Here is an 11,552-nt window from a genome sequence, read left to right on the forward strand (position 1 = left end):
TGTTGTACATTAATCCAATTATTTCGTTACGTAGACATTGAGATTAAGTTGGGTTAAAGTGAAGCAATTAACCAATTCGGCCATTCGCTGGCTTCGCGCAGTCCATTTCCTATAATCGCTGCATCGGTCGGCGCCATGTTAATAGATGTCGTATAGTTATCTAAATGGGCGCTGCATTACATTACTATGAGCACGCGCTAGGGTCTAGTGACGTCACGAATACTTGCGTCATTGGTTCTATTTGTCTTACTTGTTTAATTGCCTATTGGAATAGCAAATGACCAAGTATGTGGTGCATTAGTAGTATCAATAGCTCATTACTTGTTAGACTCAGCGGTGTCAGACACAACGCTAACAGGTCATGAGTTCGACCCCTGTCCGTTGAAAAAGAGAGGAATAAGATTTTTTTTAATTTTTTACAAGGTAGCCTGCAATCTCATCTGATGGTAAGTAATGATACAATCTAAGATAGAAGCGGGCTAACTTGTTAGGAGGAGAATAAAAATCCACACCCCTTTCGGTTTATACACAACATCGTACCGGAACGCTATATCCCTTGGCGGAACGTCTTTGTCGGTGGTAACTAGCCACGGCCAAAGCCTCCCACCAACCAGACCTAGACAAATTAAAAAACCTCAATCGGCCCAGCCGGGGTCGAACTCAGGAGTGTCGACTGTATAGACATTGTCCATGTTCATATCATTTTCGTCATCATGCATCTTTCATCGAATTTTTATTAGTTGTACAATACTTTGAGTATATTTTGACTTCCGTACAGAAAGAAAAAAAAAGCCTTTACCACTGTCATGTCCGTCAGTCTGTCCGTTTTTCGAATTAGGTACTTCTCTTGTTATTTCACGGGCGACACACTTAACTAATATCAACATTGGCTTCGTTTGTTTGATGTTTCGTCAGTGCAAAAAAGTGTATTTTCTTTAGCAAGACAAATGGTACACAAAGATCTGTTTCAGGGTCATAACACATTAGAACCAAACGGCACCCAACTACCGCCGCCTCGCCTCGTGCGGCTAATGTACCTACGTACTTGTACGTGATTTTCCTGAGCCGGCCATGTAGGACTCTTAGGAGCACAAAATGGAAAGGTCCACAAGAAAGATGAAACGTGGACAGACCACAAAAACAATGGGTATAATTAATTAAATATATGATTTCCTCGGATGATATAATTTCATAAACTGATATTTAGACAAGAATTTTGTTAGCTATCTATTCTTATAATAAATCTCTACAGAGTCTGTCTGTCTGTAAGTTCGTTATAGAAACAAAAACTACTCAACGAATTTTAACTAAACATGGTACAATTATTCTTCATATATATATACAGTATACTGTTCATCATGCTACGATCAAGAGCAGAGCAGTGAAGGGAAATGTGGAAAAAACGGGAGAAGTTACAGCGATACTACTGTAAGAGTTGAATTAAAGAGGTCTAAGGGCGGACGAAGTCGCGGGCGTCCACTAGTTTTAAATAAAAAATTTGAGGGAAAATATAATAGACAATTCATATTATCATTATACAGAGAGATAGAGACCAAACTCGAAACTCAGACTGTCGATATAAAAACTTCGTGACAATGTTACAGATGTTAAATAATCATGACCGGAACCAACGAATAACTTCCCCTCCGAGGCATGGGTGTAGCACTTTCCAACTCCGAACTGTTACTAAGAATTTCTTTAGAAGGAAAACTATACTGATTCTGATCTTTAGCCAGTCTAGTAGTTACATACCTACTACCCAATAATATATACCCAATAAAATACTCATACTAGCTATATAAGTATGCTAGCTACCTAACAGCACAGTAAAAATTTGTATACATTTTTATTGTGCTAATAGCAAATTAATAATTAACATCAAATCAATTGTTAACAAAAATCACAATGATAAACGGGAAATGTCATCTACCACTCTTTCTTATTCACGGACGGTTGTCAGTATGCACAGTAAAACATTATTAATTTCTACCTAGAATTTCAATCTTAATTTTAATAAATAAACTGATTAAATAAACAGTGAATACGAAATCACGCGACCTGAAAATTACTAACAATAGCTATTTGGTAAATTTCGTGTATGTCTCCGTGGCGCAGTGGTAGGCGCGGTGGATTTACAAGATGGAAATCCTGGGTTTGATCCCCGGCTGGGTCGATTGAGGTATTCTTAATTGGTTCAGATCTGGGTGGTGGGAGGCTTCGGCTGTGCGTAGTGACTACTTTACCAGCAAAGACGTACCGCCAAGCGATTTAGATGATGATATTTGCATCATCACTTACCATCAGGTGAGATTGTGATCAAGGGCTAACTTGTACAGAATAAAACAAATAGAAAATGTTATAGTTAGTGAATATGGCTGAATACGATCTACTCCAGGATTTGTTAGGTAAAATAAATTACTATGAACTTGTGACCTTTCAAAATTCTGTCCTTTTAGCTATCGAAGCTTTATCAATCGTGAACATCCATAATGGGAAATACAAAGAAGAATACATAAACATTGTATACCATCGTTAATGGCGATACAAGATAATTATCATAGGTATGTTGTATTTGTTATTACAAACCTTATTTAAAAAAAACATGCATAATATAATAGCAAATAATTCAAATATTATAGTGCATGCCCTCGACTTCATTTCATCATGTATGGAACATTGATAATAATTTATGTATCAAGTCGTCTATAGGCACATAATACATCAATAGTGTGAAATTTATAACTTTACATACGACCAATTTAATTGAATATGCAATTTTGAAAGGGAAAAATTCGAAATGTAAAGGAAATCTTAAAAATCTTTTAGAAATTATAAACTGATTTGGAAAATTATTAGTTCTAATTCCTGGACATTTTAAATTTACAGACAGAATTAAAATAAACCCTATAATGATGTTATTCCAAGATAAAATTATAACACGTGAGTAAGTCAAGAAAATCCATTTAGTATAGCTTTCAGAGATTAATGTAAAAGACAAGACAAACAATGCAATAAAAATTGTCCTATGTGATTATGATTACTTAAAGATAAAACTGTGAAACTTTATTTAAATCCGTTAAGCTGTTCACGTGTCTGCATAACAGATACCTACCCAAACGTACAAATATTAAAAAGGTAAAACTTTATTGATGGAAACTCTCTATGCGACTTCGGATCACGAAGTCCTGGATTCGAAGTATGCTAAAAATTATTGAGCTTTACTTTCTTTCGGTTACTCGTTTTCAGTAGAAAATTCTCAGCCCAGAGATAACTTGATGGTAGGTACTCTATGGTAGTATTAGTGTTAGAACCAGCCACATAAAATTACAAAACTGGCATACATAAATATTTCCACTTTCAAGCTGTTCCATTACATAGCCATTTTTGTAATTTATATTTATTAAAATTACTCACAATACAGGAATGTATAACTAAATAGATCCACGGTTCCTACAACTCACAACCGAATTCCAAGAGGTCCAGGGTTCTTCAAGGCATAATCTATTCCAGCAAATAATAAGCTTTAAAAATATTCTAAACTAAACTAACTTATTTTTGTTTTAGCAAATTTTCGAGATTTAGGTAGACTAACATTCAGCAATTTATTTTATTGCTACAGTCTCTCAGTCAGATTCACAAGTGAAAGAACACAAGAAACACAAGAAGAGAAGAAGGCCAAAGAAGAGATTATTGAAGTGTATAATATGAGTGTAAAAAAGAAGAGTTGATGAACTAATAAAAATGAAAATGAGGAAAGGAAATTTTGCTGACCTCCCGACAAAAAACTCTTCTTTGACATTCCATTTAAGTGGAATAAAAAAAAAGAGTACTTGTGTATTTTATTACTAAATGTATTATGGAAACTAGGAACACTTTAAACTATAAACAAACGACTACCTAGTGAATTTTAGTGCCCACTACACTCACCCGAAAGCTTCTAAACCTAAAGTGGATAACTTCAACGCACTTTATAAACAAGGAAGTGATCCGAACAGTGGGTAAGTACCTACTTTATATTAAGCAAGCAAGTAAACACGTAGTTCTTTACGACTTTGCAGAACACTTTATAGACGAAAGTGAAAGTGAATTTTCTAATACGTTCGTTAAAAGTGTTTGGGATACAGTAAACTTGTGAAGTATCAATTGAGATACATAACATTTACAAATATTTGTGTTAGCGTCTCGGATCGCTCGTTCGCGTAACACTTGCGTTGCGACTGACAAAGGCACTAACCTTTTCACACATTTTACGTACTTGAGCTATAAACTTAGCTTACGACGGGATGCTATGTATTATATAGCATTTTGTAATAAAGTCTAAAAAAAACCTTTGTCAAATTATGATACTAATTATTATATTTTTAACCGACTTCCAAAAAGGAGGAGGTTCTACGTTTGCCTGTATGTATGTTTTTTTAATGTATGTCCAGCGATAATTCCGTCATTTGTGGACCGATTTTGAAAATTCTTTTTTTGTTTTGAAGGTTTTTATATTGTATGTTTTTTCACGAAAAATACACAATATAAAAATAAATGCTATATCGCTCAGATTATATTAAACAGTACCTACTCTTTTCTGAGTTTTATCCATATTGGATCAATAGCTTTGAAAAAGTCACGGACTTACCTATTCGTAAGAAGGAAGTATGAAATCGTTTAAAAAAGGTTTGTTATTTCTTTCTCTGACAAAAAATGTTTTTTGCAAAAATAAGCCCCCAGAGTTACCGTCCAGATACTTCAATTATTCATCAAAACATTTAAATTTAGACTAGTCTGCTAATTGAATTAACGAAGCTTCGTACAGGTCATAATGAATAACATATTTTTTAAATAAACGAAACCGCAGCGCATAAAACATGGAATTATTATAATAACGCCTCTTTTGTTTGTTTCAATTCCTTTCCGGTGTTACTCATATATTTACCTATATTATTTCTGATACTGAATGAAATCTAAATACTCTAAGTGTGTAGTGTTAATAGTAATCATGTTCGGTTACAAATTACTAGGGTTCGATTGCCGAAATACTCCAATTAAAAAAGGTTGAAAGGTCTGCGATATTGGCCTTTATGACTTAGAGATATAAGAAAAGCCATCTGCCTTGTGTATTGATCCTCCTGATGGATGATTGTAATTATCCTCTTAGATCTTGGTACCATTCTATCGGATTTAGAGGGCGCGTAAAATTATAGTGCATCAATGTTCTAGTGTTCTTGCACATGCTTGTGCACTATCGAAATCATTATCAGAATCCTTATCATCATCATCGTTCTTGTATCAGCCATTGCACCAACCACCTACGTCCATAGGTTCTTCAAAGATGTGCCCCGTCCATTACTCGTTAAACTGTGTTGCTAACGTGAGTTTTACGTTTGCGGATCTCCTCATTTCTGATTCACACAAAGATACTAGCGTACCTAGTTTGCTTCAATTTGCGCCGAGTAAATAGAGTTAATATATAAGCCCATAATTCAATAAGTATTAGTAAAACATTTGCCTAGATTACTAATAGATCCTACTGGTGTAACTAATACTGGTACTGGTATAACTGGTAAAACTAATTTGATCTATAGTAAATGATGACACGATCAAAATCAATTTCACATTGAGTCCACATTAATTATAACCCGTAATTCGACGCCTAGCAAAGTTGTTCCACAATATTTAGTTCAGTGACTCAGAAAGTATAGTTTATACATCATATTTTAAATATAAATCATAATGAAGTCATAAGGAAGGCGCATAATGAAGCTGTAGCCGACATGAAGTGCTTTTAGATAAGTCCCCAAGTGTCCAGATAAGTGTCGGCAGTGTCTGGATAAGTGTCGCAGTGTCCACAGCTAATGAAACGCGGGCATCGATCATCGGGACAGCGTTGATTAGAGTTAATGCTTTTGACACAGAAATCTTGGATTTAGTAAAAAATATTTACTAAATTTCTATGAATAAAGTATGTAGGTTCAAAACCTACATACTTTATTCATAGAAATTTAGTAAATATTTTTTTCTAATTGAAGTAACAAATAGTGCATCACAGCTTTGTTCGGTAGGCAATTAAAGCAAATAACTATGTATTTAGTTTTTTTTTATTATTTTTGGCTTTTACATTCCCTCCTTACTCTACTTTACTTACTACTACTTTGTAGAAAATGTTTTTTTGTTTTTTCGTTTGGTATTATTATTATAACTTGTATGACTTTTCAAACGATTCTTAATGTTGGCGTCGGGTTCATAGAGCCTGCAAGTTTCTGTCGAGCCCTAGGTTTATCTGTAATTTATACATGATTGGTACTAAATACCACAACTGTTTGTCGGTTCGTTACACAATTTCTACGCAACGACAGCTTTGATATCACTCTCTACAAATGCATTCAAGGTTCTTGTTGAGCAAGAGCCACAAGTATTGAGGAAAACACGTTTTAAATAAAATTAAAAATATTAATAAAAAAAAAATCTAGGAATTGTTATGGTCTAATTTATTAAATTAATATGATAATATAATACATTGAATTAAAAACGTTGTAGAATTTTATCAAGATTAATCTCTTTTGAATAATTTATTGTTTGTAGTACTTCCTCTCTCTCTCATAGTCTCTTGATTGTAATTTTAATAAAATTTAATGAATATTTTATTGCATGCAAAAGTACTAAATTCAGAGGAAGTGCTTTAAAATTTAACTTCCAAGTTTACCAACATACCAGTATTGGAGTTAATTTATAAGAAAACCAATCTCCTTGTGAAACCTGCAGTGAGAATTTTAATTAGTAAGAAAGAATAGCTAGGACATTAAGTTTATTAGGCATACACATCAAAATAGCTACATTGCTCTCAATATTACTTCAACGAGTTTTCTCAAAATGTCACATTCCAGTCACGACCTGGCACTCCGGTGATACGGTTAGTTTAACACTTTAATGGATTTTTCGTTAACATTACAAGTATGTCTTTGTACTCCGGAATATTAACACATTGCACATACAATTACATTATCACTCACCGGAAAATTAAGTAAAAGCAGTGAATTGTTCACACAAACACTTTTCTGAGTGACACAGAAATTACTTTTTTGTTTTTTTTTACCAATGTAATACCATCGCCACGTTTGTAGTTTCTATTAAACATGAAATCGAATTCCATTGCTTGTTTTAAATTATGTAAGAAATCAATAAAAATATATGACTCTAGTAATTATTTTTAGATGTAATATTTTATTACCGAAAATGTTTAAGAGACAACGACGATAAGCGACAACAAGCGTTTCAGGTTAACCAACAAACTGGACCGAAGCTAATTTAGATAATACATAAATTAATATCCAATCCTGATAGATTCAAACAAGTAGAGAATTTAACTCGAAATCTTCCCAGTCAATGCAATGCAATATTATTTTGTATAATGTTCGTACTCAGAACAGTAGTAGATGAATGACAAAATACATAGCTTGAAAAATTCGGAATCCTTTCTAGATAACCCATTTTACGATTTCTTACAGTTCTTTGTTTACGTTGAAACAATCAACTGCTTTTTACGACCTGCGTGTCCCTTTCCATGCATTTTACTCTTTTTAGCTTTTATGTGTCAAAAGTATGTCGAGTGTTTCGTTCCGCGTTCACTTACAATTTGACAATTGATTTGTTATTGCTTATTATGTAAGCACTCACAATTCAACTCACGGCTGCCTATTGATTTTTTGAAACTTTCCTCGTAAAAAGTGTTATGGACACCAGATGGTGGGTAGATATTTCTAAACTACTACTACTTTTTATTTAAACCGAACAGTAAAACTTTCTCATAGTTACAGAGCCCTGTAATCGGTGGTAGATACTTAGTTATATTGGCTCTAGTTGTAAGATTTGTTTGTAACAATAAAAAACTTTCAAAACACATATAACAGATATCTGAATGCTTACGAACATTTGGAAGATGTCTTTGTTACTGTAAGATAAAAGCAAATCAAACTAAAACAGACTATATTCTATCAAACAAACGAAAAATTTACAAAGCTACTAGATACTCATATATCTATATTCAAAATAATCGCATCGTAAGAGATAGTGTGATAGGTCTAAGAGAATCGAAATCTAAAGAAATGCAAACCTTCACCTTTTCCCCCAAGGAGGTTTATTTGAAATCTGTTTTATAACTGATACAGTAAAACTAAATTCAAACATTACGTTTCCAAGTAGATTTATTACCATCAATACGTAAGATACATCACTTGCTGCTATTAGTGAATTGTCAGCAATATGGATGCTATAAATTGAAATGAGTATGTGGGCGTCTAATTCATGGCGCATATTGCTGTGACCGGCCACAAGAGAAGCATTGTGCGCTCTGTACTTCCTCCCGAGAGGATTAAGAGCAAATCCCACTAATGCAGTTACTATGCTCACTTAGTTAGATTAACGTGAATATTAACTTCAAATAATCATTTAATCTATATCTCTTTCGATTAAAATACTTATTTGTAATGAAATTAAAACAAAACGGCTTGACGTACAAAAATGAAATTTGGCAGGAAGATAGTTTATAGTTAGTAGACGTTCGCTTAGAAGGAATTTTGCAGCAGGACTACCTACACCTCCGCGACATCGCACCGCACCGCGAAAGACTGCCAAACGGGCGTCCATTGCCTCGCGAGCTACTCCTAGTGGCCGAACCTGCAGGTGCAAGCCATTACGGCGACGAAGATGGTGACGAGATGGACAACGCAATTACCGGATTTGAAACCGCCCCGCGCAGGACAGCGATGATGTCGCAGTCCGCGTGGGGAACCTAGACTGATACCCAAGACAACCCATATGCCACGAAGCCTTAGCCCCGACAGGGGCTGGAAGAAAATTACTGAGGGAGCAAGATTCCCCGCGCCTTACCCGGCCAAGCTAAGCCTCGAGGCCCGTACCTCCACCCGGATTTATCATCTGGGAGGAGATGACCTGTGATTGTGTACATTCAATAGTAGTTGAGTCGGAGCTAAAAATAAGAGGAGTGATAGAATATAAAAAATATTATGTTTCTGACTTTCATACATATAGTTTATGGGTACATTGAGAAAAAGCATAACTTTAATTTCATGTAAATCGGAAGTAGAGAAAAAAGTTATAAAAACACGAATTCCATGCATCTGAGGTCTCGGCCGACTGCTGGTACTAAATAAGAACTGACAAATCAGAAGCCAATCTTGTGGTTTAAAACAGAAATTATATGAATATATAACCTATGCAATTCATACCGATAATAATGGAATCATTACAAACAGAGCCTCCTCTGAATTTTTCAGAAGATTTATTCTCCTTTTTATAAAGAAACCTTTACATCCTGAAATATGGAAAAAAACAACAGAATTTACAAAATTTTCTGCCTATAATAGATCATAACGTACTCTTATATGTACACATGATTATAAAAATGCCACATTATCAATCAAATGGACGGAATTAGACTCTTGATTTAACGTAGTTCATTATCTTAATTGAACGATAAAACGTGTTTACGTCGATAAGATAGAAATTTGCAAGCCTCGCTGTAATCACTGGGCCTTGGTAATGAACGCGTTGTAAACATAACAGAACCTCGCCGTTTTACTTTATGTTAAAAAGAAAAGAATATAATTTGTTGCATAGAAATTAAAATCTGCAAAAATAATATAAATTATCATTTTGTTTAAAATGATAATTATTATCATTTTTGCAGATTTTATTCAACTAAAATTCTTTGATATTGATAACGATAATAACTTTAATGTTAATGATAATAATTCATCAAAAAGAAATCAAAAATATAGATCATTGATATTCTATACAGATCAATTTAATAGATATAAAAATGTGTAATATTTGAATTTATAAGAATTTCATATATCTATCTATTAAAGCGATAGCAAAGTTTTTCTCCTGGTTGTTTAAGTATTTTGCTTAAATAACAAGTAGAATAAAATTTATCTACAAAAATTCCAATCAATTACCAGTAAACAATATTATGCCTATATTATCCATCATCTCCCACAACTGTTTGTAAAAGCAGATAATAATTTTAACTAAGTAAACAAACAAACTATGTATCATGGAAGTTCAAGTACAAGACAACACACATCTAATGTTTATCGTCGTCAGCTAAAATTTATATTTCGAGTTAAGCTCGTATAACTTTACAACCGGCATTAACACGTTAACTGCTCTTTAATTAGAACTTGATAAACTTGTAAATAACATGAGCTGACACAAAAGTGTTATTGCTGCTAATGCTTTACTTAAAACAAAAAGACTCAGTCTACTCAATGGTGTCATTCAAAGGAAGAAAACGTTTCAAAATCACTCACCATGCATCACAGCATCTGCATAAACTGGACCACAAAATAATAAAACAAAAAAATCACTGCACGGCACAAATTATGGTGTTAACGTATGAATTGAAAATCACTGTACCCAGAACGCACCCTTGTGGTATCCCAGTAATTTTTTATTCGTATTTTGTCGCGTGCGCCGATCGCCCGGCGTGTGGCATTCAATAGCCTGCTTTCAACTGAACTATCAGTGACTGACTGGCTTTAACTGACGGTGCGCCGGCGTCTCTCCCGCTGTTTACTAAAGCCCATGTGCGACTCTGTCGAAAGCTTGAGCTAAAACCGATCTTAAAACAATAGCTATAAAGGCTTATTCTGTTTGTGTTCACTTTTATTCTTATCTGTGTTAGTAAGTCGAACACTTGTATTTGTCGCTAGAATGAATGAAAAATAAACTGTACGCATAGAGCTTTCTGATGGTCGCCGACCATTTATATTGTAACCTTAATTAATGTTTTCAACCACTTGATATGTTGGCGTTGGTCCTTGCGTTAAATGTTCGTGTCATTCAACAAACCATGAATCATAGCTTTATTTGTACTTTAAACTCCTACTTATTCTTGTTTGCTATAATTATAATAATTCCTAAAACATAACCATAATGAGGTAAAATAATCATAATAAGTTTATATTGCTCTTAAAAGGCGCTCACTAGTTCTTTTGCATTATTTTTTTTATTTTACTACTTTTTAAAAACAAATCAAAATTCATTTATTTCAATTAGGCTTAGTTTACAAGCACTTTCGAAACGTCAAGTAATAATATTATTAGATAATGGTGATACTAATTAGTCGGAAACTTTAAATTAAAGTTACGATGGTTCCGAGCGCGACTTGACCCGAGAAGAGCCCACAAGAAACTCAACCAGGTTTTTTCTTTTTTAGTTAATATATAGCTTTAGTATTTGTTTTTTTTTTCCACATAAAAATCCATTTTCAGTAAATTTATTCATATAGGTTTGTGTATATTTGTGAAAGCAAGGTACATAAAAGTATATTAACGCAAAAAATATTAAATTCGAGCTAGGTATATTATGTACGATATCGATATAATCCTTCAATATGCACGAAGATCGCTAGTCGTACGTTTTAAATTCTCATAATAATCTATTTTATATTCGTAAGACAATATGTTTGTCTATTGAACAATCATGACGATGCGTTATTTTATGTTACTTTACGATCAGTTCTAGGAACAAATGGCGTACAA

At 33.7% G+C, this 11,552-nt stretch overlaps 1 protein-coding gene across 1 annotated transcript in view; it reads right to left on the minus strand.

Moving 5' to 3' along the window:
• Positions 1–10,562, minus strand: part of LOC112047367 (facilitated trehalose transporter Tret1) — an 80,493-nt gene extending 69,931 nt beyond the window's left edge. Inside the window, exon 1 of the mRNA XM_024084478.2 lies at positions 10,320–10,562. The gene's annotated coding sequence lies outside the window, so the exon portion shown is untranslated. The remainder of the gene's footprint in view (positions 1–10,319) is intronic.
• Positions 10,563–11,552: the final 990 nt, after the last annotated feature.

Source organism: Bicyclus anynana, chromosome 2 (genome assembly GCF_947172395.1).
Source record: "Bicyclus anynana chromosome 2, ilBicAnyn1.1, whole genome shotgun sequence".
Lineage (NCBI taxonomy): Eukaryota > Metazoa > Arthropoda > Insecta > Lepidoptera > Nymphalidae > Bicyclus > Bicyclus anynana.